Consider the following 24,566-nt stretch of genomic DNA (forward strand, 5'->3'; position numbering starts at 1 on the left):
ACAAACAAATTCAAATGGCAAAGAACGAGCTCTACCAGGAGATAGAGATCTTAAAAAAGAATCAAACTATAATCCTAGAATTGCGGGAAACTATAAACCAAATTAAAAACTCAAACGAGAATATTACAAATAGACTTGATCAAGTAGAAGTCAGAACATCAGATAATGAAGACAAGGTTTATCAACTTGAAAAGAGTATAGTCAACACAGAAAAGATGCTTAAATCCTATGAGCAATCTATTCAAGAGATATGGGATGTCATTAAAAAAACCAAATTTGAGAGTCATCGGGATAGAAGAAGGCACAGAGATTCAAACCAAAGGAATGGACAGCATATTAAATGAAATAATTGTAGAAAACTTCCCAGAGATGAAAGATGGAATGGATTGCCAAATCCTGGAAGCCTACAGGACCCCAAACATTCAAAACTATAATAGACCAACTCCAAGACACATAATTATGAAGATAGCCAACATACAGGACAAGGAGAGAATATTAAAAGCTACCAGAGAAAAGAGACAGATTACATTCAGGGGTAAACCAATTAGGTTAACGAGTGATTTCTCAGCACAGACTTTGAAAGCGAGAAGATCCTGAAACAATGTATTTCAAACGCTGAAAAATAATGGATTTCAACCAAGATTACTGTATCCAGCAAAATTGAGCTTCAGATTGGACAACGAAATTAAAATCTTTCACGATAAACAAAAGCTAAAAGAATTTGAAGCAAGAAAACCAGCACTGCAAAGCATTCTGAGCAATATACTACAAGAAGAGGAATTGAAAAATAGTGCCCAAAACTAACAACAAGAGGTATCTCAGTAAAGGAGGAGGAAAATAACCAAAAAAGTAAAACTAGCCAAACTAAAATAAATAAATAAAGAAGCATGACTGGAAGTACAAATCATATCTCAATTGTAACTTTAAATGTTAATGGCCTAAACTCACCAATCAAGAGACATAGGCTAGCAACCTGGATCAAAAAAACAAATCCAACAATATGCTGCCTTCAGGAGACTCATATGATAGGAAAAGACATACACAGGCTGAAGGTAAAAGGTTGGGAAAAATCATACCACTCACATGGCCCTCGGAAGCAAGCAGGAGTGGCCATACTCATATCAAATAAAATCAACTTCAAACCTAAGTTAATTAAGAAGGATAAAGAAGGACACTATATACTGTTAAAAGGGACCATCCACCAACAAGACATAACAATTATCAATTTGTATGCACCAAACAATGGAGCTGCAATCTACATAAAACAAACGCTCCTCAAGTTCAAGAGTCAAATAGACCATAACACAATAATTACGGGTGACTTCAACACACCGCTCTCGCCATTAGACAGATCCTCTAGACAAAAACTGCATAAAGAAACTATAGAACTCAACAGCACAATCAATAACCTAGACCTAACTGACATATATAGAATATACCAACCATCATCAAGTGGATACACGTTCTTCTCAGCAGCACATGGATCCTACTCAAAAATAGACCATATATTATGCCATAAGGCAAATCTTAGTAAATATAAAAGTGTGGAGATAATACCATGCACCATATCTGACCATAATCGAATGAAATAGGAAATCAATGATAAAAAAGGAAGGAAAAATCCTACACCACATGGAAAATGAACAATATGTTATTGAATGATCAATGGGTTACAGAAGACATAAAGGAAGAGATAAAAAAATTCTTAGAGTCAAATGATAATACAGACACAACATACCGGAATCTATGGGACACAATGAAAGCAGTTTTAAGAGGGAAATTCATATCCTGGAGTTCTTTCATCAAAAAAAGAAAAAACCAACAAATAAATGAACTCACACTACACCTCAAAAACCTAGAAAAGGAAGAACAAAACAACAGCAATTGTAGTAGAAGACAAGTAATAATTAAAATTAGAGCAGAAATAAACGAAATTGAAACAAAAAAAAACCATTGAAAAAATTGATAAAACTAAAAGTTGGTTCTTTGAAAAAATAAATAAGATAGACAAGCCCTTAGCTATGCTAACAAAAAGAAGAAGAGAGAGAACTCAAATTACTAATATACGGGATGAAAAAGGCAATATCACAACAGACACTACAGAAATACAGAAGATAATTAGAAAGTATTTTGAAACCCTATATTCTAATAAAATAGAAGATAGCGAAGATATCGATAAATTTCTTAAGGCATATGATTTGCCCAGATTGAGACAGGAAGACACACACAATTTAAACAGACCAATAACAAAGGAAGAAATAGAAGAAGCCATCAAAAGACTACCAACCAAGAAAAGCCCTGGACCTGATGGGTATACAGCGGAGTTCTACAAAACCTTCAAAGAAGAACTAATACCAATACTTTTCAAACTATTTCAAGAAATAGAAAAAGAAGGAGCTCTTCCAAATTCATTCTATGAGGCCAACATCACCCTGATCCCAAAACCAGACAAAGACACTTCAAAGAAAGAAAACTACAGACCAATATCTCTAATGAACTTGGATGCAAAAATTCTCAATAAAATTCTGGCAAATCGAATACAAAAACATATCAGAAAACTTGTGCACCATGATCAAGTAGGATTCATCCCTGGGATGCAAGGCTGGTTCAATATACGGAAATCAATACATGCTATTCACCACATCAATAGGCTTAAAGACAAGAACCATATGATTATCTCGATAGATGCAGAAAAAGCATTTGACAAAATACAACATCCCTTTATGTTCAAAACATTAGAAAAACTAGGGATATCAGGAACTTACCTCAACATTGTAAAAGCTATATATGCTAAACCTCAGGCTAGCATCATCCTAAATGGAGAAAAACTGAAGGCATTCCCTCTAAAATCTGGAACAAGACAGGGATGTCCTCTATCACCACTTCTATTCAATTTAGTTCTCGAAGTACTAGCCAGAGCAATTAGACAGACAAAAGAAATTAAAGGCATAAAAATAAGAAAAGAAGAAATTAAATTATCGCTATTTGCAGATGACATGATAATTTACTTAACAGACCCAAAAGGATCTACAAAGAAGCTGCTAGAGTTAATAAATGAATTCAGCAAAGTGGCAGGATATAAAATCAACACGCACAAATCAAAGGCATTCCTGTATATCAGCAACAAAACCTCTGAAATGGAAATAAGGAAAACCACTCCATTCACAATATCCTCAAAGAAAATAAGATACTTGGGAATCAACCTAACAAAAGAGGTGAAAGATTTCTACAATGAAAACTACATAACCTTAAAGAGAGAGATAGAAGAAGATCTCAGAAGATGGAAAAATGTACCCTGTTCATGGATAGGCAGAACTAACATCATCAAAATGGCGATATTACCCAAAGTTCTCTACAGGTTTAATGCGATGCCAATCAGAATCCCAAAGACATTTCTTGTAGAAATAGATAAAGCAATCATGAAATTCATATGGAAAAACAAACGACCCAGAATAGCAAAAGCAATTCTAAGCAGGAAGTGTGAATCTGGAGGTATAGCGATACCAGAGCTCAAACTGTACTACAAAGCAATAGTAATAAACACAGCATGGTACTGGTACCAAAACAGGCAGGTGGACCAATGGTACAGAATAGAGGACACAGAGACAAATCCACAAAGTTACAACTATCTTATATTTGATAAAGGGGCTAAAAACATGCAATGGAGGAAGGATAGCATCTTCAACAAATGGTGCTGGGAAAATTGGAAATCCATATGCAACAAAATGAAATTGAATCCCTTTCTCTCGCCAGCCACAAAAGTTAACTCAAAATGGATCAAGGAGCTAGATATAAAAACAGAGACACTGCGTCTGATAGAAGGAAAAGTTGGCTACGATCTAGATATTGTGGGGTCGGGCTCCAAATTCCTTAATAGAACGCCCGTAGCCCAAGAGTTAATAACAAGAATAAACAAATGGGACCTACTTAAACTAAAAAGTTTCTTCTCAGCAAGAGAAACAGTAAACGAGGTCAATAGAGAGCCTACATCCTGGGAACAAATTTTTACCCCTCACACCTCAGATAGAGCCCTAATATCCAGAATGTACAAAGAACTCAAAAAATTAAACAATAAGATAACAAATAATCCAATCAACAAATGGGCCAAGGACCTGAACGGACACTTCTCAGAGGAGGACATACAATCAATCCACAAGCACATGAGAAAATGCTCACCATCTCTAGCAATCAGAGAAATGCAAATCAAAACCACCCTAAGATACCATTTCACTCCTGTAAGATTGGCAGCCATTATGAAGTCAAACAACAATAAGTGTTGGCGAGGATGTGGGGAAAAGGGCACACTTGTTCACTGCTGGTGAAACTGCAAAATGGTGAGGCCAATTTGGAAAGCAGTATGGAGATTCCTGGGAAAGCTGGAAATGGATCCACCATTTGACCCAGCTATTGCCCTTCTTGGACTATTCCCTGAGGACCTTAAAAGGGCACACTATACGGATATGGCCACATCAATGATTATAGCAGCACAATTCACAATAGCTAGACTGTGGAACCAACCTAGATGCCCTTTTCAATAGATGAGTGGATAAAAAAATTGTGGCAGCTATACACAATGGAGTATTATGCAGCACTAAGAAACGACAAAATCATAGAATTTGCAGGGAAATGGATGGCATTAGAGCAGATTATGCTAAGTGAAGCTAGCCAAGACCTAAAAAACAAATGTCAAATGTCTTCTTTGATATAAAGAGAGCCACTAAGAATAGAACAGGAAGGAAGAGCATGAGGTAAAGACTAACAGTAAACTAAGATGAATGGGGGGAGAGAAAGGAAGAGAGAAGGGAAAACATATGGAAATGGTAGGAGACCTTCAGTGATACACAAAATTATAAGAGGATATGAGGGGCAAGGGGGTGGGGGGAAAAAAGGGGAGAGAATTGAAAAACAGCAGAGGAGGTAGAGAGGGAAGATGGGAGGGGAGGGGAGGGGAGGGGGGATAGTAAGGGATAGGAAAGGTAGCAGAAAACAACAGTCACTAATATGCCATTATGTAAAAATATGAGTATGTAACAGAAGTGAGTCTGTATTATGTATTTAGGGAGTTAAAAACCCAATTGAGTCGAATGTATGAAAGATGATATGTCTTGAGCTCTGTAATGTTTTGAACAATCAATAAAAAAAACCAAATAAATACAAAAAATAAATAAATAAAAAAAGAAACACTCGCCTTCTTAAGGACTTACTAGAAAAAGTCCACTCCAAACCAAACAAACTGCCTTTCCTAAATATTCTCAGATCATGAGACAAACCACAAAATCACATGCACACCCACAAAGACACCTCATTCCCCCAAGTAGGTCTCTGACTATCCAAAGTGTCGTCTGACTGGTGGGCCATAATATGTTCCCCCAAAATGGCCTGTCCTCTCTCAGATATGGCCTCCTTAGCCAACTCTGTGAAGTTGTCAGTAGCCACCAGTGAGCTACTCAATACCTGCTTCCTCAGGAAACTCCCCTTTTCAGAGCTTTCCTGGCATTTGGCCATCCTCATATCAGTAGGTACCAAAAAGACTGACTCTGTCCTTGGTAAATCCAAACAAATGAGCCCACTGGGACTGGGAGTGGGACTGGCTCTGGGTGCCTGGCTTCCTGGTTCCCAAGATCAGAGAGTTCCATCACCAAGGAAGTGAGGTGAGGTCACTTCCTTCAGGAACTGAATGAGGTCACTTGCTTGGCAACCACAATGTCCTAACACTTGCATTCAAGGGGCCCATGAGATGGAGGCTGCCACTGCTTCCTGTGACACTTTCACAAGTTAGAATGGTATATCCACCATGGGCACCCAGGAACAGCTCTCCACACAGGCCTGGTTTGGTCTATCTTGTCTACATTAAGAACAGAGAGGTTCATTCAGACTCATCCCTTCATCCTGACCAGGTTGTTTGCCATGGAAGATGACTTTTGCTCTCTCAGGTCCTTCATAGCTGCCTACATCTTCTCCAGGGATCATTTCTGCATGGACCTTTGAGGTTCTCAGCAGGTGGCAGATGCCCTACATTCCTGTATTGTAAGACCAACTCTGTCCCTGCTCTTTTGAAAACTTGGATTGAGGGAACAGTGTATGGTTAGGGGTAAGAACATGTTCCATTTGGGTTAGGAATCACTCTCCTGGATGAAGAATGGTATTGGGAACCTGCGATATTTACAATAATATATAGGTGAAATATCTGTATGAAAACAGAAATCTAAGTAAGATTTGAAGGCCAGAAGGGCATTGTGCCCTTGATTGGGATACTTAGCTTTGAATTACAATCTGCACAGATTTCTCAGATAAATTGATATATAATGGCATAAGACCTTGTACCTTGCATGATTGAATGTGGAAGAGAATATAAGAATATAAGCTATAGGAGGTAGGATTAGGAAAATAGTTAGTAGGTTTAGAAATAAGAGTGAGTATAAAATTTGGACCAAAAGTTCTTTAGCAGTAGGGTGTCAGAGAGTGAATATAAATGTCAGTACATGTGAAGAGTCAGTCACAATGATGAACTGGGGAAATTATGTAGGAAAGCTGATATCCATAGAGACATTAGGAAATCAGGCAAAGTGTAAAGTGAGTGATAGGATTAGATATTTTCAACAGGGTTGTGGGTGAATATATAATTTTAGGAAGAAGCCACTGTGTAATCACAAATAGGATTGACATTTGAGAGCCTTAGGAAACCTGGACAAAGATGTTTTTAGTAATCCATGTTCACTTTCCATATAGCCTTTTGTATAAACATAAGTGTGAACTTTGCATTTTCTGTCCAGAATATCACTGTGATAAAATGTATATGTAGATCAGGTGACATGAGTATTTCTTTCACCATTTCTGAGAGAAATATCTTGAAGACGTATTAATTAGTATTTGGAGGCACAAATAGGTGTACCCTGTTTCTATGCATAGAGAGATAATGCATGAATAGACCATACTGTGAGTAAATAATATAACTGGTTCCAATTTAAATAATGGATTGAATTGATATCTGAAAATATATAGGAAATCTAATATTGATACACAATCATTCACTCCAACCAGTTATACTTCTAATGGTAATATTAGGGTTATGGTTTACCATGAAGGGTGTGTGAGTTTTGTTTGAAAAGTGATTATGGAAATCAAAAATAATGTGTTTGAAAAGAAGTCTCCTGAAAAGGTCAGTTCTGAAACACACAGGAGTACATGTGTTCTGAAGCAGGAAGTGATTGAAAGTGAACCAAATGCCTGGAAATTTGGGAACATGTGGATGAAATATATATCAAATGATGTGCATCAACTGAAGAAATAGTAATGTACCAGTGTAGAATAAAAATGAACGTCAAAATACTCATCATGTCTCATACGAATCTACTTGCATTGATGCTATACTTTAGAAATATTAGGATTTCTATGAACCATTCACTGAAGTTAGTTTTCAGTCCAAAAAACAAATATGTATTTCACGTGAATGAATATTTCTGAGAATAATGTTGTGAAAAGTTGATTATAAATCCACATACATGAACATGAATGATATTAGGAAGTGTATAATAAGACACATATATTTCATATTTTGAAAAATCTTGAGAGTGTGTATATATATATATATATATATATATATATATATATATATACAACACAAACACACACAGACAATAAAGAGTAGAAATATATATGCCAATCAAAATTCATCATGTAATATATATCATCCACAGATCCAAAAGTATTTACTTTACTGGACATGGATTTATGTATCATGATGTTCCAGTAGAAATTTCACCCATAGGTTGAATTTTCAGTTCCAACAGCCTTTAGGAGGAGTGATTTTCTCTCAAAATTTGTATCTGCCAAGTCAGCAACCTCACAAGGATATACGTGGGATGCCAGGTAGGATTCTATATGTGCATGTAAAAATACAAGTGCTGAATAGGCTACAGAGAAAGAAAGACAAGAATTCACATATTTGTTAACTTTACAAACACATAGAGAACTACTTCTCTTAAATTGGACAAGATTTATAACACCTAGCCATTATAATGCAAAAGGAAATTCCACCTATACACCATGCCTCCTCTGAACTGCTTGTATTGCTATTCTGTTTGGGCAATTTTTCTCCATTATATCAGGATTTCTAATCAGAGTCTAGTAGGGTATGGGTTAGTGTCAGAGATTCAGTATTTCCAATGGAAAATAGGAAAATGAATCCAATGTGTATGCAATTATGAGCTACACAAATATCTTCCACTCTCATCCAAACAATGCCTTGACATTACTTTTGCCCAAAGTAAGACACAATTCGAGGACAAGAGTTAGAAAATCTGTGAATACATATCTGCAATGGAAAATGCTCAGGATTTCACAACCTTGGAAATGGTAGAGGAGTTTCCATAAGTAAGGGACAGGGTAAACACTCCACAAACATGGAGCTCTGCTGGCCTAAAAACTTCTTGGGAAACTGCCTCTGAGGTTAAGCACTTGAAATATATGTTGTTGTCAGGAGCTTTAGCTTCCTTTGTAGTGAGACAATCAAAGCTTGGTCTGCATCTATGTGAGCTGGAGGGCATGGTTTCTGATTTTTCAATGAACATGAGGCAGCAGTGCTGAATTCTCCCTTTGTAGGTAAACTGTGGCCACTGGGGTCTAAGTATCTCCACGTGTGGACTGTGAGGCCATTTGGTCATCCTCCACTTTTTGTAGTGTTTCTTGCTGCTTCACTGGGAGTTTCCTATTGGCTTCATGAAATACAAGGAGTTCAACTGGCACATAGTCCTGGAGGGAGTTCTGTCCCATGTGCTGACTCAGGGTCCTAGGAGAATGCACCAACCAGGCTTCTATCCCAAAGAGCTTGCCCCCTTGAGCATAGCAACCTGATTCTGAACATTGCCCTGAAACCTCTTCATATAACAAGATGCCTTTACATATAAGGGTCTGCTGGCTGGACCATGTCAGTCACAAGCCATTTGGAAGCCAATGGCACATCCACATGGCCCCACCACAGATGATTTATCACACACCTTCACACTACTGTTCAAGGCCCACTAATCAGCAGGCTCACACTTACTGGCATCTCTGTTCTACACCATTTTCATGAAACCAGTCAATCAAGGCACTGTCTGGTACACTCATTATAAGCAAACAGCACATCCAAAGGTTCTCCAGTGCCACCTAGTCATGGGAATTTCAAAAATTTCATGGTATTTATCAAGCCATATTTTCAAGGATGAAGTTGAAGGCACTATGGGTTTGTATTCATTCAGGAACCACTAAATGGTGAGGAAGCTCATTTCAATGAAAGCTCTGGAGAAACACTCAAAGTCAAGGCTTGCCAAAAGTGGCCAAAAGATGACATGAATCCAGGCTCCTTGAGGTCTACAATGTGAGGTTTATGTGTGTTTTGACTCTCAACTATGGCTGCCAGTTCTCTAAGAATAAAATCATGTGATATCCTGGCTGAGATTCCCACTGTTCTGTGGAAAGCAACCCTGGGCCTAGATCTCAGTTTCCAAGGGTGACTCTCATGTGTGGCCTCCTAAAATCCCAAAACAATTCATGGCAATACTTCTCTGAGTTAAGATCCACAACTCAGTCTCCAAGGGAAATCAAGCTAGAATTCAAGCCCAGGTGGACCCAGTTATCCCTGCCAACCGCCACACAAATAAGCACAATTGAAACCAAAACACTGTCACATGGCCCTCATCTTCTTCCATATAGACACTCATCATAACCTCTGGCTGTTGGTTTCCATGAGGGGCGCAGCCCAAGACAGTGTCAAAAATAATCACCCTTGATCCTCATTTGCCTAATCTCAGGGTGGGCTGCACACCCTTTCTGTGAAGCTGGAGTGATCAAATATGTCTGCCTTTCATACTGCTCTGCTTCTACAATTTGAGGCCTACTGACTGTCAGGCATAGATTCTTTGTGTGAATGAGAGTCATGAGAAAACTTAAGCAACTATGGGATAGCCTCTGCAGGGATTTGAAGAACTCATTTGACCCAAAAGATCCCTATTCTCACTTGATGGAGGTCAGGAACCTTACAGAGGAAGGCAACAGAATTCATCCATAATGACTGCTCTTTTTGCCATTTTGGCTTTAGATGCACAAATGGGATCTTTCTTTAATCTATCAGGTGCTGATCATCTAAGCCACAGCCTCACAAAGGGCCAAGAGGCTTATTCAGACACATCCCTTTGCAAAGCAATTAAGCAAAAAGCCACAGGTGATGCCCACTCATTTCCATTTGAAAACTGTTTTCTTAAGGCTTCACGAAGGGCTGGCCTGAGGCAAAGACCTTCCTGACATTCTTGGCAACAGACCAATAGGTAAGCAAAAGGCCCAAAGCAGGCTTTCTTCACTGACACTTGAGTGGTCACACTGATATCTGAGTTTCCTGAGATGCTCCTCATTCCCTTCATTTATCTAGTACATGGCCACGTCACAGAGATGGAAGGTGGTACATATCTTGGACACAAAACCATGAGACTATTCTGGAGAGTGTCCAGAATTCAGGAAGAAAACAGGAACTTAGGAAGATAGTTGTTGTTGCCCATCCATTAGGCAAGCCACAGTAAATTCATAAATTGGGCAGGGTGAATGCTGGGAAGTTTTCTACTAGACAGAACACATCCATTGATGCATTCTCTTTTCTCATGTCTACAACCAGGGACACAGTGGGATACACAGACATAGAAACACTCGCCTTCTTAAGGACTTACTAGAAACAGTCCACTCCAAACAAAACAAACTGCCTTTCCTACCTATTCTCAGATCATGAGACAAAATCACAAACTCACATGCACACCCACAAAGACACCTCATTTCCCCAAGTAGGTCTCTGACTATCCAAAGTTTCGTCTGACTGGTGGGCCATACTATGTTCCCCCAAAATGGCCTGTCCTCTCTCAGATCTGGCCTCCTTAGCCAAGTCTGTGAAGTTGTCAGGAGCCACCAGTGAGCTACTCAATACCTGCTTCCTCAGGAAACTCCCCTCTTCAGAGCTTTCCTGGCATTTGGCCATCCTCACATCAGTAGGTACCAAGAAAGACTGACTCTGTCTTTGGTAAATTTAAACAAGTGAGCCAACTGGGACTGGGACTGGGACTGGCTCTGGGTGCCTGGCTTCCTGGTTCCCAAGATCAGAGAGTTCCATCACCAAGGAAGTGAGGTGAGGTCACTTCCTTCAGGAACTGAATGAGGTCACTTGCTTGGCAACCACATTGTCCTACCAGTTGCTTCCAAGGGTCCCATGAGATAGAGGCTGCCCCTGCTTCCTGTGACACTTTCACAAGTTAGAATGGTATATCCACCATGGGCACCCAGGAAAATCTGTCCACACAGGCCTGGTTTAGTCTATCTTCTCTACATTAAGAACAGAGAGGCTCATTCAGACACATCCCTTCATCCTGACCAGGTTGTTTGCCATGGAAGATGACTTTTGCTCTCTCAGGTCCTTCATAGCTGCCTACATCTTCTTCAGGGATCATTTCTGATTGGACCTTTGAGGGTCTCAGCAGGTGGCAGATGCCCTACATTTCTGTATTGTAAGACCAACTCTGTCCCTGCTCTTTTGTAAACTTGGATTGAGGAAACAGTATATGGTTAGGGGTAAGAACATGTTCTATTTGGGTTAGGAATCATTCTCCTGGGTGAAGAATGGTATTGGGAACCTGCGATATTTATAATAATATATAGGTGAAATATCTGTATGAAAACAGAAATCTAAGTAAGATTTGAAGCTCAGAAGGGCATTGTGCCCTTGATTGGGATACTTAGCTTTGAATTACCATCTGCACAGATTTTTCAGATCAATTGATATACAATGGCATAAGACCTTGTACCTTGGATGATTGAATGTGGAAGAGAATATAAGAATATAAGGTATAGGAGGTAGGATTAGGAAGATAGTCAGTAGGTTTAGGAAGAAGAGTGAGTATAAAATTTGGACCAAAAGTTCTTTAGCAGTAGGGTGTCAGTTAGAGAGTGAATGTAAATGTCAGCACATACGAAGAGTCAGTCACAATGATGAACTGGGGAAATTATGTAGAAAAGCTGATATCCATAGAGACATTAGGAAATCAGGCAACGTGTAAAGTGAGTGATAGGATTAGATAGTTAAAACAGGGTTGTGGGTGAATATATAATCTTAGGAAGAAGCCACTGTGTAATCACCAATAGGATTGACATTTGAGAGCCTTAGGAAACCTGGACAAGGATGTTTTTAGTAATCCATGCTCACTTTCCATATAGCCTTTCATGTAAACATAAGTGTGAACTTTGCATTTTGTGTCCAGAATATCACTGTGATAAAATGTATATGTAGATCAGGTGACATGAGTATTTCTTTCACCATTTCTGGGAGCAATATCTTGAAGACGTATTAATTAGTAATTGGAGGCACAAATAGGTGTACCCTGTGTCTATGAATAGAGAGATAATGCATGAATAGACCATACTGTGACTAAATAATATAACTGATTCCAATTTAAATAATGGATTGAATTGATATCTGAAAATATATAGGAAATCTAATATTGATACACAATCATTCATTCCAACCAGTTATACTTCTAATGGTAATATTAGGGTTATGGTTTACCATGTGCTAGGAGCCACTGCAAAAGTATTACATTCATATGGAAATTGGACTGCTACTATTCACCTTGGCCCATTTGGTATCTCAAGTTACAAGACTCCTGGAGAGTTCCCATTGGTTGGGGAAGGATGGTAGGAGGGTGTTCCGGGGGAAGTGGAGCCCCCCGTGTCCGATAGAGAAACCCGTGTGTGCGGACCGGCTTGTTAGGGGGATGCCCACGGCCTCTCCCAAAATAAAACTTTGTTTCAATTTGACTGGCTTTTTTTTTTGCTCAGCCGGGTTGCAGGATCGCAAGCCGGCGTGCACTGACAGCGACCTGCGGAAGCGCCCAGCAGGAAGGTGGCAGGTGAAAACAGCAGCGGGCAGGAGCGGAACTAAGGCTCACGCGGCCCCCGCCATGCAGCCTGCAGCATTTCGGTGGCCCGTACGGAGAACGCCTAAAATTTAAAGGTGAGTAATATCGCTCGCCCCTAAGGAAAGGCGACAGAATGGGTATTTTTGTTTTGATTTATTCTGCTTTTATTTCAGGCTCTCTAGCCTTACAATTTTTTCAGGCGAATTGGGAAAAATGGTTGGCTCAAGGTTTGAAGTTATTCGGCCCTGAGAAAGAAAAAATTGATATAATCATTTTCCTCCTCTCCGTTTCTGTTTCATTCTGTTTTGGCTTTCTTCAATCCTACCTTATTGGGTTATGTTACCTTTATAGTAGATTAGAATCTAGTAAAAAACAAACCGAAAGACTGTTAAGTAAATTGTTAGAGGTCCAGGCTATGGCAGAAAACATATTGGGTCAAGCAAAACAAAAGGTCCCTCAAGCTAGTCAGACAGAAGAAAATTTGAAGAAGGCAAGCTTAGGGAAAAAACGGCCCTCCGATAGGGAGGCTACTACTAACTCTGTTCCACCACCAGATGGCGTAATTCAACCAACAGCTTCACCTGTAGCTGAGCAGCCCTCAGTTTCCATAGGTGATGAACGGAATCCTGAGGCAGGACCCCAAAAGTTAGCATGCCCTGTAGTTGAGCGGGGAGAAGAAAGGGAACGAGTTTACCGTGCCTTAGATTTCAAAATAGTAAAGCAATTAAAGGAAGCTATACAAACCTACGGCCCTGCCGCTCCCTTTACTGTCAGAATGGTCAAATCTATTACCAGCTGGGACTTAACACCAGAAGATTGTGCTAGCGTGTGTCACTCTGTGCTAAATGGAGGACAATATTTATTATGGAAAATTGCCAATGAGGAATTTTGCAGGGAGACAGCTAGGCGAAATGAAGCAGCAGGTTACCCTGAAAGAGATATACAAATGCTATTAGGAAGAGGACCTTATGAGGGTCAGAGGCAACAGATTAGATATGATCCTGGCGTATACGCTCAGATCGCTATAAATGCAATTAAGGCATGGAAAACTTTGAAGGGACAAGGGGATTTACAAGGTCAACTATCTAAGATAATACAAGGAGTTAATGAGCCCTACGCTGACTTTGTAGCTAGACTTATTGAAACAGCCTCTAAGACATTTGAAAATACAGAACAGGCAATGCCATTTATAAAACAACTGGCTTATGACCAAGCAAATCGTTGCTGCAAAGAGGTCATTAGACCGTGGAAACATGAAGATTTAAACACATATATTAAATTATGTAGAGACATTGATGAACAAGGACAAGTCATGGCAGCTGAAGTAAAACAGGCTTTAGATACCAAGCCAAAAACATGCTATAATTGCAATCAGAAAGGGCATTTTAAAAGAAATTGCCCCATAAGAGGAGGGTTTAACAAAGCTAGGTATCAAAGGAGTAGAATCCCGGGTATTTGCCCACGATGCCACAGAGGGAGACATTGGGCTAATGAATGCCATTCTCAAACGACCATAGAGGGTATTCCGTTATCAAAAAATGGACAAAGACCAAGTGTCTACCCACGATATTGTGGAGAAAGGTATCAGGCCCCGTTGCCAAAAAACGAATTGGAGGGCCCAATGCCCCGGGGCCCAAAGCCACAAATATACGGGGCAATGGAGGAACCCAGCAGCACCATCAAGGTAGTGCCCAGGACGCATTATCCATTAGATCCCTCATCAGACAAACTAGAGGGAGCGCAGGGTTGGACATCTGTGCCTCTGCCAGAGCAGTATTAACTCCAGAGATGGGAGTTCAAATCATTCCCACAGGAATAAAAGGACCTCTTCCCCAAGGAACAGTAGGCTTATTATTAGGACGCAGTTCTTCTACACTAAAAGGACTTATGATAAGTCCTGGGGTAATTGATCCCGATTATGAGGGTGAAATAAAAATTATAGCCAGTTCTCCAAGAGGTATATCCGTAATTTCATCAGGAGATAGAATAGCACAGTTATTAATAATACCCAGCCTACATGATGAATTTTCCAGTTGTAATGTAGAAAGAGGTTCCAAGGGATTAGGCTCTACAGGTGTAGATTGGGCTATGCTTTCTTTAAATTTAGATTCTCGCCCAATGCTAAAATTAAATATTCAAGGACATGATTTTAATGGGCTGCTGGACACAGGTGCTGACCTCAGCATCATATCTCATCAGGAATGGCCAAAGCACTGGCCATTGCAACAAGCCACACAAACGCTTCGAGGCCTAGGAGTGGCAACTAACCCCCATAGAAGTGCTATGGTATTAGATTGGAGGGATGCTGAAGGATGTGAAGGAACTATACAGCCCTATGTTTTGGACCATCTTCCCATAAATTTATGGGGACGAGATGTCCTAGATCAATTAGGATTGACATTAACAAATAACGTCAATTCTAACGCGCCCACTAGTAGGGCTAAACAAGGCTTTAGAAAAGAAAAAGGATTAAGGAAACAAGATCAAGATATGACAGCACCAATTCAAATAGATCAAGAAATAAATAAACATGGATTGGGTTTTCAAAAAGGGCCACTGAGACAATCAAAATTACATGGAAATCAGAAAGACCAGTGTGGGTTCCTCAGTGGCCCCTGACTAAAGAAAAGATACAAGTAGCCCATGATCTGGTCAAACAACAATTAGCGGAAGGACATTTACAACCTTCCGTATCTCCCCAAAATACTCCCATTTTTGTCATTAAAAAGAAATCTGGTAAATGGAGATTATTACAAGATTTAAGAGCCATTAATAATGAGATGGTTATTATGGGACCTGCTCAATCAGGGATTCCCCAATTGTCTGCTTTACCAAAAACCTGGCATGTGTTAACTATAGATATTAAGGATTGTTTCTTTTCAATTCCAATTCATCCTGAGGATAGTCGACATTTTGCATTTACTATCCCTGCACTAAATCATGAAGGTCCTGATCAGAGATATGAGTGGAAAGTTTTACCCCAGGGGATGGCGAATGCCCGACTATGTGTCAAATTTATGTTAATAAAGCAATCCAGCCACTTAGAAATCAAAATCCTGAACTACAAATATTTCACTATATGGATGATGTGTTATTAGCACATAAAGATAAGAACACATTGCTAGAATGTTATGCCACACTTACAAACTTACTAAAAAATTATAATCTAGACATAGCAATAGATAAAGTACAATTAAATTTTCCAATTAATTATTTAGGAGTTTTATTATCCTCAACCATGGTCCGTCCACCAAAAATTCAAATACGAGTAGATCAACTCAAATCACTTAATGACTTTCAAAAATTATTGGGAGACATAAACTGTATAAGGCCTTACCTAGGCATACCAACAGGAGAATTAGGACCCTTATTTGATATTCTAAAAGGTCCATCAGATCCAAATTCACCCCGCATATTAACGCCTGAAGCAAGAAAGGCATTAAAAATCATTGAAACGTATATGGAAAATATGCATTTGGATAGAATTGATATAAGTTTGCCTTTATTAATTATTGTACTACCAACAAAAAAATATTCCTACAGGAGTATTTTGGCAAGAAGGTCCATTATTGTGGATACATTTATCGTATTCCCCTAACACTATTCTTACTAGATATCCTGAGGCTGTAGGACAATTAATACTCAAAGGAATAAAAGCAGCGAAGGGAGTGTTTGGGATTTCTCCCAATAAAATTATTACTCCATATACTATGGATCAAATTGATGAGTTAGCTAATGAGTTGAATACTTGGGCAATAATCATGTGTAAATCTAGTGTCTCATTTGATAATCACTTGCCATCTAATCCCTTGTTGTCCTTTTGGTCTAAGCATCCTGTAGTTTTTCCAAAAATGACCAAAAAAACCCCTATCATGAATGCTCCAAATATATTCACTGATGGGTCAAACAATGGTACAGCAGCGGTAGTTACCCCTGATCAAACTTATACATTTTTAGTACCCAAACAATCAGCTCAAAAGGTAGAGCTCAATGCAGTATTACAAGCTTTTATGATGTTCAAAGATTCTGTATTTAATTTATTCTCTGATAGCCAGTATGTAGTTAATGCTATAGCATCCCTTGAAGATGCTGGTAGGATTTCTCCTTCCTCTACTGTTTTCTCTTTGTTTTCTGCTATACAAACTCTAATCTGGGACAGAAAAGATCCATTCTTTATTGGACATATCAGGGCACATACAGGGTTGCCTGGAGCCCTTAGTTTGGGTAATAAACTACCAGATAAATCTACACATGACATACATATTTTCTCCACAATAGAAGAAGCTATAAATTTTCATAAAAGGTTCCATGTCAATGCTAATACCTTACAAAAACGTTTTAAAATAACTAAGGAACAAGCCAGACATATAATAAAACAATGTCAAAATTGTGTGACATTTATACCACAAGTTAATCTTGGAGTCAATCCTAGAGGACTGATACCTAACCATATTTGGCAGATGAACTTTACACACTTGCCAGAATTTGGAAATTTATAATATTTACATGTTACAGTTGATACTTCTTCTGGACTTTTAATGGGCTCCCTTCATGCCGGAGAAAAAACTAAAGATGTTATAGCTCATTGCTTACAAAATTTTGCCACTGTGGGTGTTCCTAAACAGTTAAAAACTGATAACGCTCCTGGTTATACGTCTAACTCTTTTAAACAATTTTGCTCATCATTTGGCATTACTCATATAACAGGAATCCCATACAATCCACAGGGACAAGGCATAGTTGAAAGAGCTCATCAAACTATTAAAATGTACTTATTAAAACAAAAGGAGGGAATTGGAAAAGGGTATATATCCCCCAAAGATACACTTAAAATAACCCTTTTTACTCTAAACTTTCTAAATTTGGATTCATCAGGACTTAGTGCTGCGGAAAGACATATGTATCTGAAAAATGTACATAAGCCTAAGGTACTTTGGAAAGATATTCTAACAGGACAATGGAAAGGTCTGGACCCAGTAATAGTCTGGAGTCGGGGCTCCGTCTGTGTTTTTCCACAGGAGGAACAGCAACCAATTTGGATTCCAGAGAGATTAACTAAAACAATTTCTACAGAAAAAGAAGATGATTTGACTCAAATACATAACAGCTGATATCCAGAGTTCCATCTTGGCTATTCTTACATCTACAACAGTGATTTACCACGGTGCCTTTTTCAATATCTATTTTATTATTACATTTTTCCCACATCATAAAGTTCTATTTTATTTATTTATTTATTTATTTCTCTTTTTTTTTTTGAGCTCATACAAACCTAGGTTAATGTCTTTCTAATCAGTTTTATTTTTTGACTGTGTTTTATTTTTTTTTAACTGTAAATTTTTTAAACATTGCAATGGAGATTTCACATAGGTATAGCTACAAGGCCTTTATTTACTATTGTCTTATATGTTCTATGTTATGTATGCACTGTTTTGTGTTGTATGTCTGTATGTGTGTATGTCCATATTTCATTTATAAGGAGCGCTCATGTATAAATAGATATAAATGGATGCCAAAAAAAATTAAATCATGTGACTTATATGGTTTAATTTTAATTAGGTAAACAGCTGTTATAAATTTTGCTTTTAAAGGTGGTTAACAGATCTGTTTGTTTACTTTCACCTTTCCTTTTCATTATATTTAATAATTCTGTTCAGGATAATGTCTTTTTAGCACCATGGCCAGTATTCCCATCTCCATCCCAGTGCCGGTGAAGACTAAGATAAAACCAAACTACAACTTCTATGATAGCTATCACAGTAAACTGTATAAACTGATACATCAATCAATATAACTCAATAAGTATGCTCAATCAAGGACTTAATTTACTTTGGGAGGAAATGGACATATTGACAGACTCCTCCACTTTGAACTGCTCAATCAAGGACTTAATTTACTTTGGGAGGAAATGGACATATTGATAGACTCCTCCACTTTGAACTGCTTACACAACTTGCCTGGACTATGTATCACCTGTATGCATTGTGCTCTTTTTGTTGATACAGCGAATTATGGTAGTGCTAAAATATCTTAGCTGCTGTGTCACCAGTGTTACTGTTCTTCCTAAGGAGCCATCAATTGACTTGATGTCGTGGCATTTCTGTATCTTCCTCCCTTCTACTAGTGATGGTCTAAAACTTGGGGGCCAACAGAGGTGAGGCAAGAACCTCACCCCCCCACTGGCACCAAGGTTAAATTTGGGGGCCAACAGAGATGAGGCAAGAACCTCACCCCCCCACTGGTGCTTAGGCCTATCCACAAGCATGGCTATGCTAGACCCGTAGTCAGTGACGGGTTGATCTGGTTACAGTGGATTCAACCTAAGACAGGAAACTGACGTGTAAAATTCAGTTCTCCCATGACGGGTAAGAACCACATGTTAAATTGGACAACCTACCAGGCACGGTCCCTAGCCACATTGCCATTGCTTAATTAAACAGAAGGGGGCAGATGCTAGGAGCCATTGCAAAAGTATTACATTCATATGGAAATTGGACTCCTAATGTTCACCTAGGCCCATTTGGGAACTCAAGTTACAAGACTCCCGGAGAGTTCCCATTGGTTGAGGAAGGATGGTAGGAGGGTGTTCCGGGGGAAGTGGAGCCCCCCGTGTTCAGTAGAGAGACACGTGTGTGCGGACAGGCTTGTAAGAAGGACGCACACGGCCTATCACAAAATAAAACTTTGTTTCAGTTTGACTGGCTTGTGTTTTTGTGCTCAGCCGGGTTGCAGGATCGCAAGCCAGCGTGCACTGACAGCGACCCGCAGAAGCGCCCAGCAGGAAGGTGGCAGGTGAAAACAGCAGCGGGCGGGAGCGGAGCTAAGGCTCACGCGGCCCCCGCCGTGCAACCTGCAGCACCATGAAGGGTGTGGGAGTTTTGTTTGAAAAGTGATTATGGAAATCGAAAATAATGTGTTTGGAAAGAAGTCTCCTGAAAAGACTAGTCCAGAAACATACAGGAGTACATGTGTTCTGAAGCAGGAAGTGATTGAAAGTGAACCAAATGCCTGGAAATTTGGGAACATGTGGATGAAATATACATCCAATGATGTGCATCAACTGAAGAAATAGTAATGTACCAGTGTAGAATAAAAAGGAACGTGAAAATACACATCATGTCTCGTAGGAATCTACTTGAATTGATGCTATACTTTAGAAATATTAGGATTTCTATGAATCATTCACTGAAGTTTGTTTTCAGTACTAAAAAACAAATATGTATTTCAGGTGAATGAATATTTCGGAGAATAATGTTGTGAAAAGTTGATTATAAATCCACATACATGAACATGAATGATTTTAGAGAGTGTATAATAAGACACATATATTTCATATTTTGAAAAATCTGGAGAGTGTGTGTCTATATATATATATATATATATATATATATATATACAAAACAAACACACACAGACAATAAAAAGTAAAAATATATATGCCAAGCAAAATTCATCATGAAATATATATCATCCACAGATCCAAAAATATTTATTTACTGAACATGGATTTATGTATCATGATGTTCAAGTAGAAAGCTCACCCATAGGTTGAAGTTCCAGGTCCAACAGCCTTTAGGAGGAGTGATCTCATCTCAAAATTTGTATCTGCCAAGTCAGCCACCTAACAAGGATGTACGTGGGATGCCAAGTAGGATTCTATATGTGCATGTAATAATACATGTGCTGAATAGGCTACAGAGAAAGGGAGACAAGAATTCACATATTTGTTAACTTTACAAACACATGGAGAACTACTTCTCTTAAATTGGACTAGATTTGTAACACCTAGCCATTATAATGCAAAAGGAAAGTCCAACTCTACACCATGCCTTCTCTGAACTGCTTGTATTGCTATTCTGTTTGGGCTATTTTCCTCCATTATATCAGGATTCCTAATCAGAGTCTAGTAGGGTATGGGTTAGTGTCAGGGATTCAGTATTTCCAATGGAAAATAGGAAAATAAATCTAATATGTATGCAATTATGAGCTACACAAATATCTTCCCACTCTCATCAAGAACAATGCCTTGACATAACTATTGCCCCATGTAAGACACTATTCGAGGAGAAGAGTTAGAAAATCTGTGAATACATATCTACAATGGAAAATGCTCAGGAGTTCACAACCTTGGAAATGGTAGAGGAGTTTCCATAAGTAAGGGACAGGGTAAACACTCCACAAACATGGAGCTCTGCTGGCCTAAAGACTTCTTGGGAAACTGCCTCTGAGGTGAAGCACTTGAAATATATGTTGTTGTCAGGAGCTTTAGCTTCCTTTGTAGTGAGACCATCAAAGCTTGGTCTGCATGTATGTGAGCTAGAGGACATGGTTTCTGATTTTCCAATGAACATGAGGCAGCAGTGCTGAATTCTCTCTTTGTAGGTAAACTATGGCCACTGGGGTCTAAGTATCTCCCCGTGTTGACTGTGAGGCCATTTGGTCATCCTCCACTTTTCGTGGTGTTTCTTGATGCTTCACTGGGAGTTTCCTATTGGTTTCATGAAATACAAGGAGTTCAACTGGCACACAGTCCTGGAGGGAGTTCTGTCACGTGTGCTGACTTATTGTCCTAGGAGAATGCACCAACAAGGCTTCTATCCCACAGAGCTTGCCCCCTTGAGCATAGCAACCTGATTCTGAACATTTCCCTGAGACCTCTTCATATAACAAGATGCCTTTACATATCAGGGTCTGCTGGCTGCACCATGTCAGTCACAAGCCATTTGGAAGCCAATGGCACATCCACATGGCCCCACCACAGATGATTTATTACACACCTGCACACCACTGCTCTAGGCCCACTAATCAGCAGGCTCATACTTACTGGCATCTTTGTTCTACACCATTTTCATGAAACCCACTCAATCAAGGCACTGTCTGGTACACTCATGATTAGCAAACAGCACATCCAAAGGTTCTCCAGTGCCACCTAGTCAAGGGAATTTCAAAAATTTCATGGTATTTAGCAAGCCATTTTTCAAGGATGAAGTTGAAGGCACTATAAGTTTGTATTCATTCAGGAACCACTAAATGGTGAGGAAGCTCATTTCAATGAAAGCTCTGGAGAAACACTCAGAGGCAACACTTGCCAAGTGTGGCCAAAATGTCACATGAATTCAGGCTTCTTAAGGTCTACAATGTGAGGTTTATGTGTGTTTTGCCTCTCAACTATGGCTGCCAGGTCTCAAAAAATAATTTTGTGATATCCTGGCTGAGATTCCCACTGCTCTGTGGAAAGCCACCCTGGGCCTAGATCTCAGTTTCCAAGGGTGACTCTCATGTGTGGCCTCCTAAAATCTGAAAACAATTCATGGCAATATTTCGCTGAGTTAAGATCTAGAACTCAGTCTACAAGGGGAATCAAGCTAGAATTAAAGCCCAGGTGGACCCAGTTATCCCTTCCAAATGCCACACAAAAGAGCACAATTGAAACCAAAACACAGTCACATGGCCCTCATCTTCTTCCATATAGACACTCATCATAACCTCTGGCTGGTGGTTTTCATGAGGGGCCCAGCCCAAGACAGTTTCAAAAATAATCTCCCTTGCTACTCATTTGCCTAATCTCAGGGTGGCCTGGACACCCTTTCTGTGAAGCTGGAGTGATCAAATATGCCTGCCTTTCATACTGCTCTGCTTCTCCAATTTGAGGCCTACTGACTGTCAGGCATAGATTCTTTGTGTGAATTGGAGTCATGAAAAAACCCAAGCAACTTTGGGCTAGCCTCTGCAGGGCTTTGAAGAACTCATTTGCCCCAATGGATCCCAATTCTAAATTGATGAAAGTCAGGAACCTTACAGAGGAAGGCAAGAGACTGCATCCACAATGACTGCTCTTTTTGCCATTTTGGCTTTGGATGCACACATGGGATCTTTCTTTAATCTATCAGGTGCTGAGAATCTAAGCCACAGCCTCACACAGGTCCAAGAGGATGATTCAGACACATCCCTTTCCAAAGCAATTAAGCAAAAAGCCACAGGTGATGCCCACTCATTTCCATTTGAAAACTGTTTTCTTCAGGCTTAACAATGGGCTGGCCTGAGGCAAAGACCTTCCTGACATTCAGGGCAACAGAACAGTAGGTAAGCAAAAGGCCCAAAGCAGGCATTCTCCACTGACACTTGAGTGGTCACACTGATATCTGAGTTTCCTGAGATGCTCCCCAATCCCTTCAGTTATCCAGTACATGGCCACGTCACAGAGATGGGAGGTGGTACATATTTTGGACACAAAACCATGAGCCTATTCTGGAGAGTATCCAGAATTCAGAAAAAAAGCCAGAACTTAGGAAGACAGTAGTCGTTGCCCATCCATAAGGCAAGCGGCAGTAAATTCATAAATTGGGCAGCGTGAATGCTGGGAAGTTTTCTACTAGACAGAACATATCCATTGTTGCATTCTCTTTTCTCATGTCTACAACCAGGTACACAGTGGGATACACCGACATAGAAACACTCGCCTTCTTAAGGACTTACTAGAAACAGTGCACTCCAAACCAAACAAACTGCCTTTCCTACCTATTCTCAGATCATGAGACAAAACCACAAACTCACACGCACACACACAAAGAACCTCATTCCCCCAGTAGGTCTCTGACTATCCAAAGTGTCGTTTAACTGGTGGGCCATACTATGTTCCCCCAAAATGGCCTGTCCTCTCTCAGATCTGGCCTCCTTAGCCAAGTCTGTGAAGTTGTCAGGAGCCACCAGTGAGCTACTCAATACCTGCTTCCTCAGGAAACTCCCCTCTTCAGAGCTTTCCTGGCATTTGGCCATGCTCACATCAGTAGGTACCAAAAAAGACTGACTCTGTCCTTGATAAATCCAAACAAGTGATCCCACTGGGACTGGGACTGGGACTGGCTCTGGGTGCCTGGCTTCCTGGTTCCCAAGATCAGAGAGTTCCATCACCAAGGAAGTGAGGTGAGGTCACTTCCTTCAGGAACTGAATGAGGTCACTTGCTTGGCAACCACTTTTTCCTAACAGTTGCTTCCAAGGGTCCAATGAGATGGAGGCTGCCCCTGCTTCCTGTGACACTTTCACAAGTTAGAATGGTATATCCACCATGGGCACCCAGGAACAGCTGTCCACACAGGCCTGGTTTGGTCCATCTTGTCTACATTAAGAAGACAGAGGCTCATTCAGACACATCCCTTCATCCTGACCAGGTTGTTTGCCATGGAAGATGACTTTTGCTCTCTCAGGTCCTTCATAGCTGCCTACATCTTCTCCAGGGATCATTTCTGCATGGACCTTTGAGGTTCTCAGCAGGTTGCAGATGCCCTACATTCCTGTATTGTAAGACCAACTCTGTCCCTTCTCTTTTGTAAACATGGACTGAGGGTACAGTGTATGCTTATGGGTAAGAACATGTTCCAATTGGGTTAGGAATCATTCTCCTGGGTGAAGAATGGTATTGGAAACCTGCGATATTTATAAAAATATATAGGTGAAATATCTGTATGAAAACAGAAATCTAAGTAAGATTTGAAGCCCAGAAGGGCATTGTGCCCTTGATTGAGATACTTAGCTTTGCATTACAAAGTGCACAGATTTCTCAGATAAATTGATATACAATGGCATAAGACGTTGTACCTTGGATGATTGAATGTGAAAGAGAATATAAGAATATAAGG

The sequence above is a fragment of the Ictidomys tridecemlineatus genome, chromosome 6 (genome assembly GCF_052094955.1).
Source record: "Ictidomys tridecemlineatus isolate mIctTri1 chromosome 6, mIctTri1.hap1, whole genome shotgun sequence".
Classification (NCBI taxonomy): Eukaryota; Metazoa; Chordata; class Mammalia; order Rodentia; family Sciuridae; genus Ictidomys; species Ictidomys tridecemlineatus.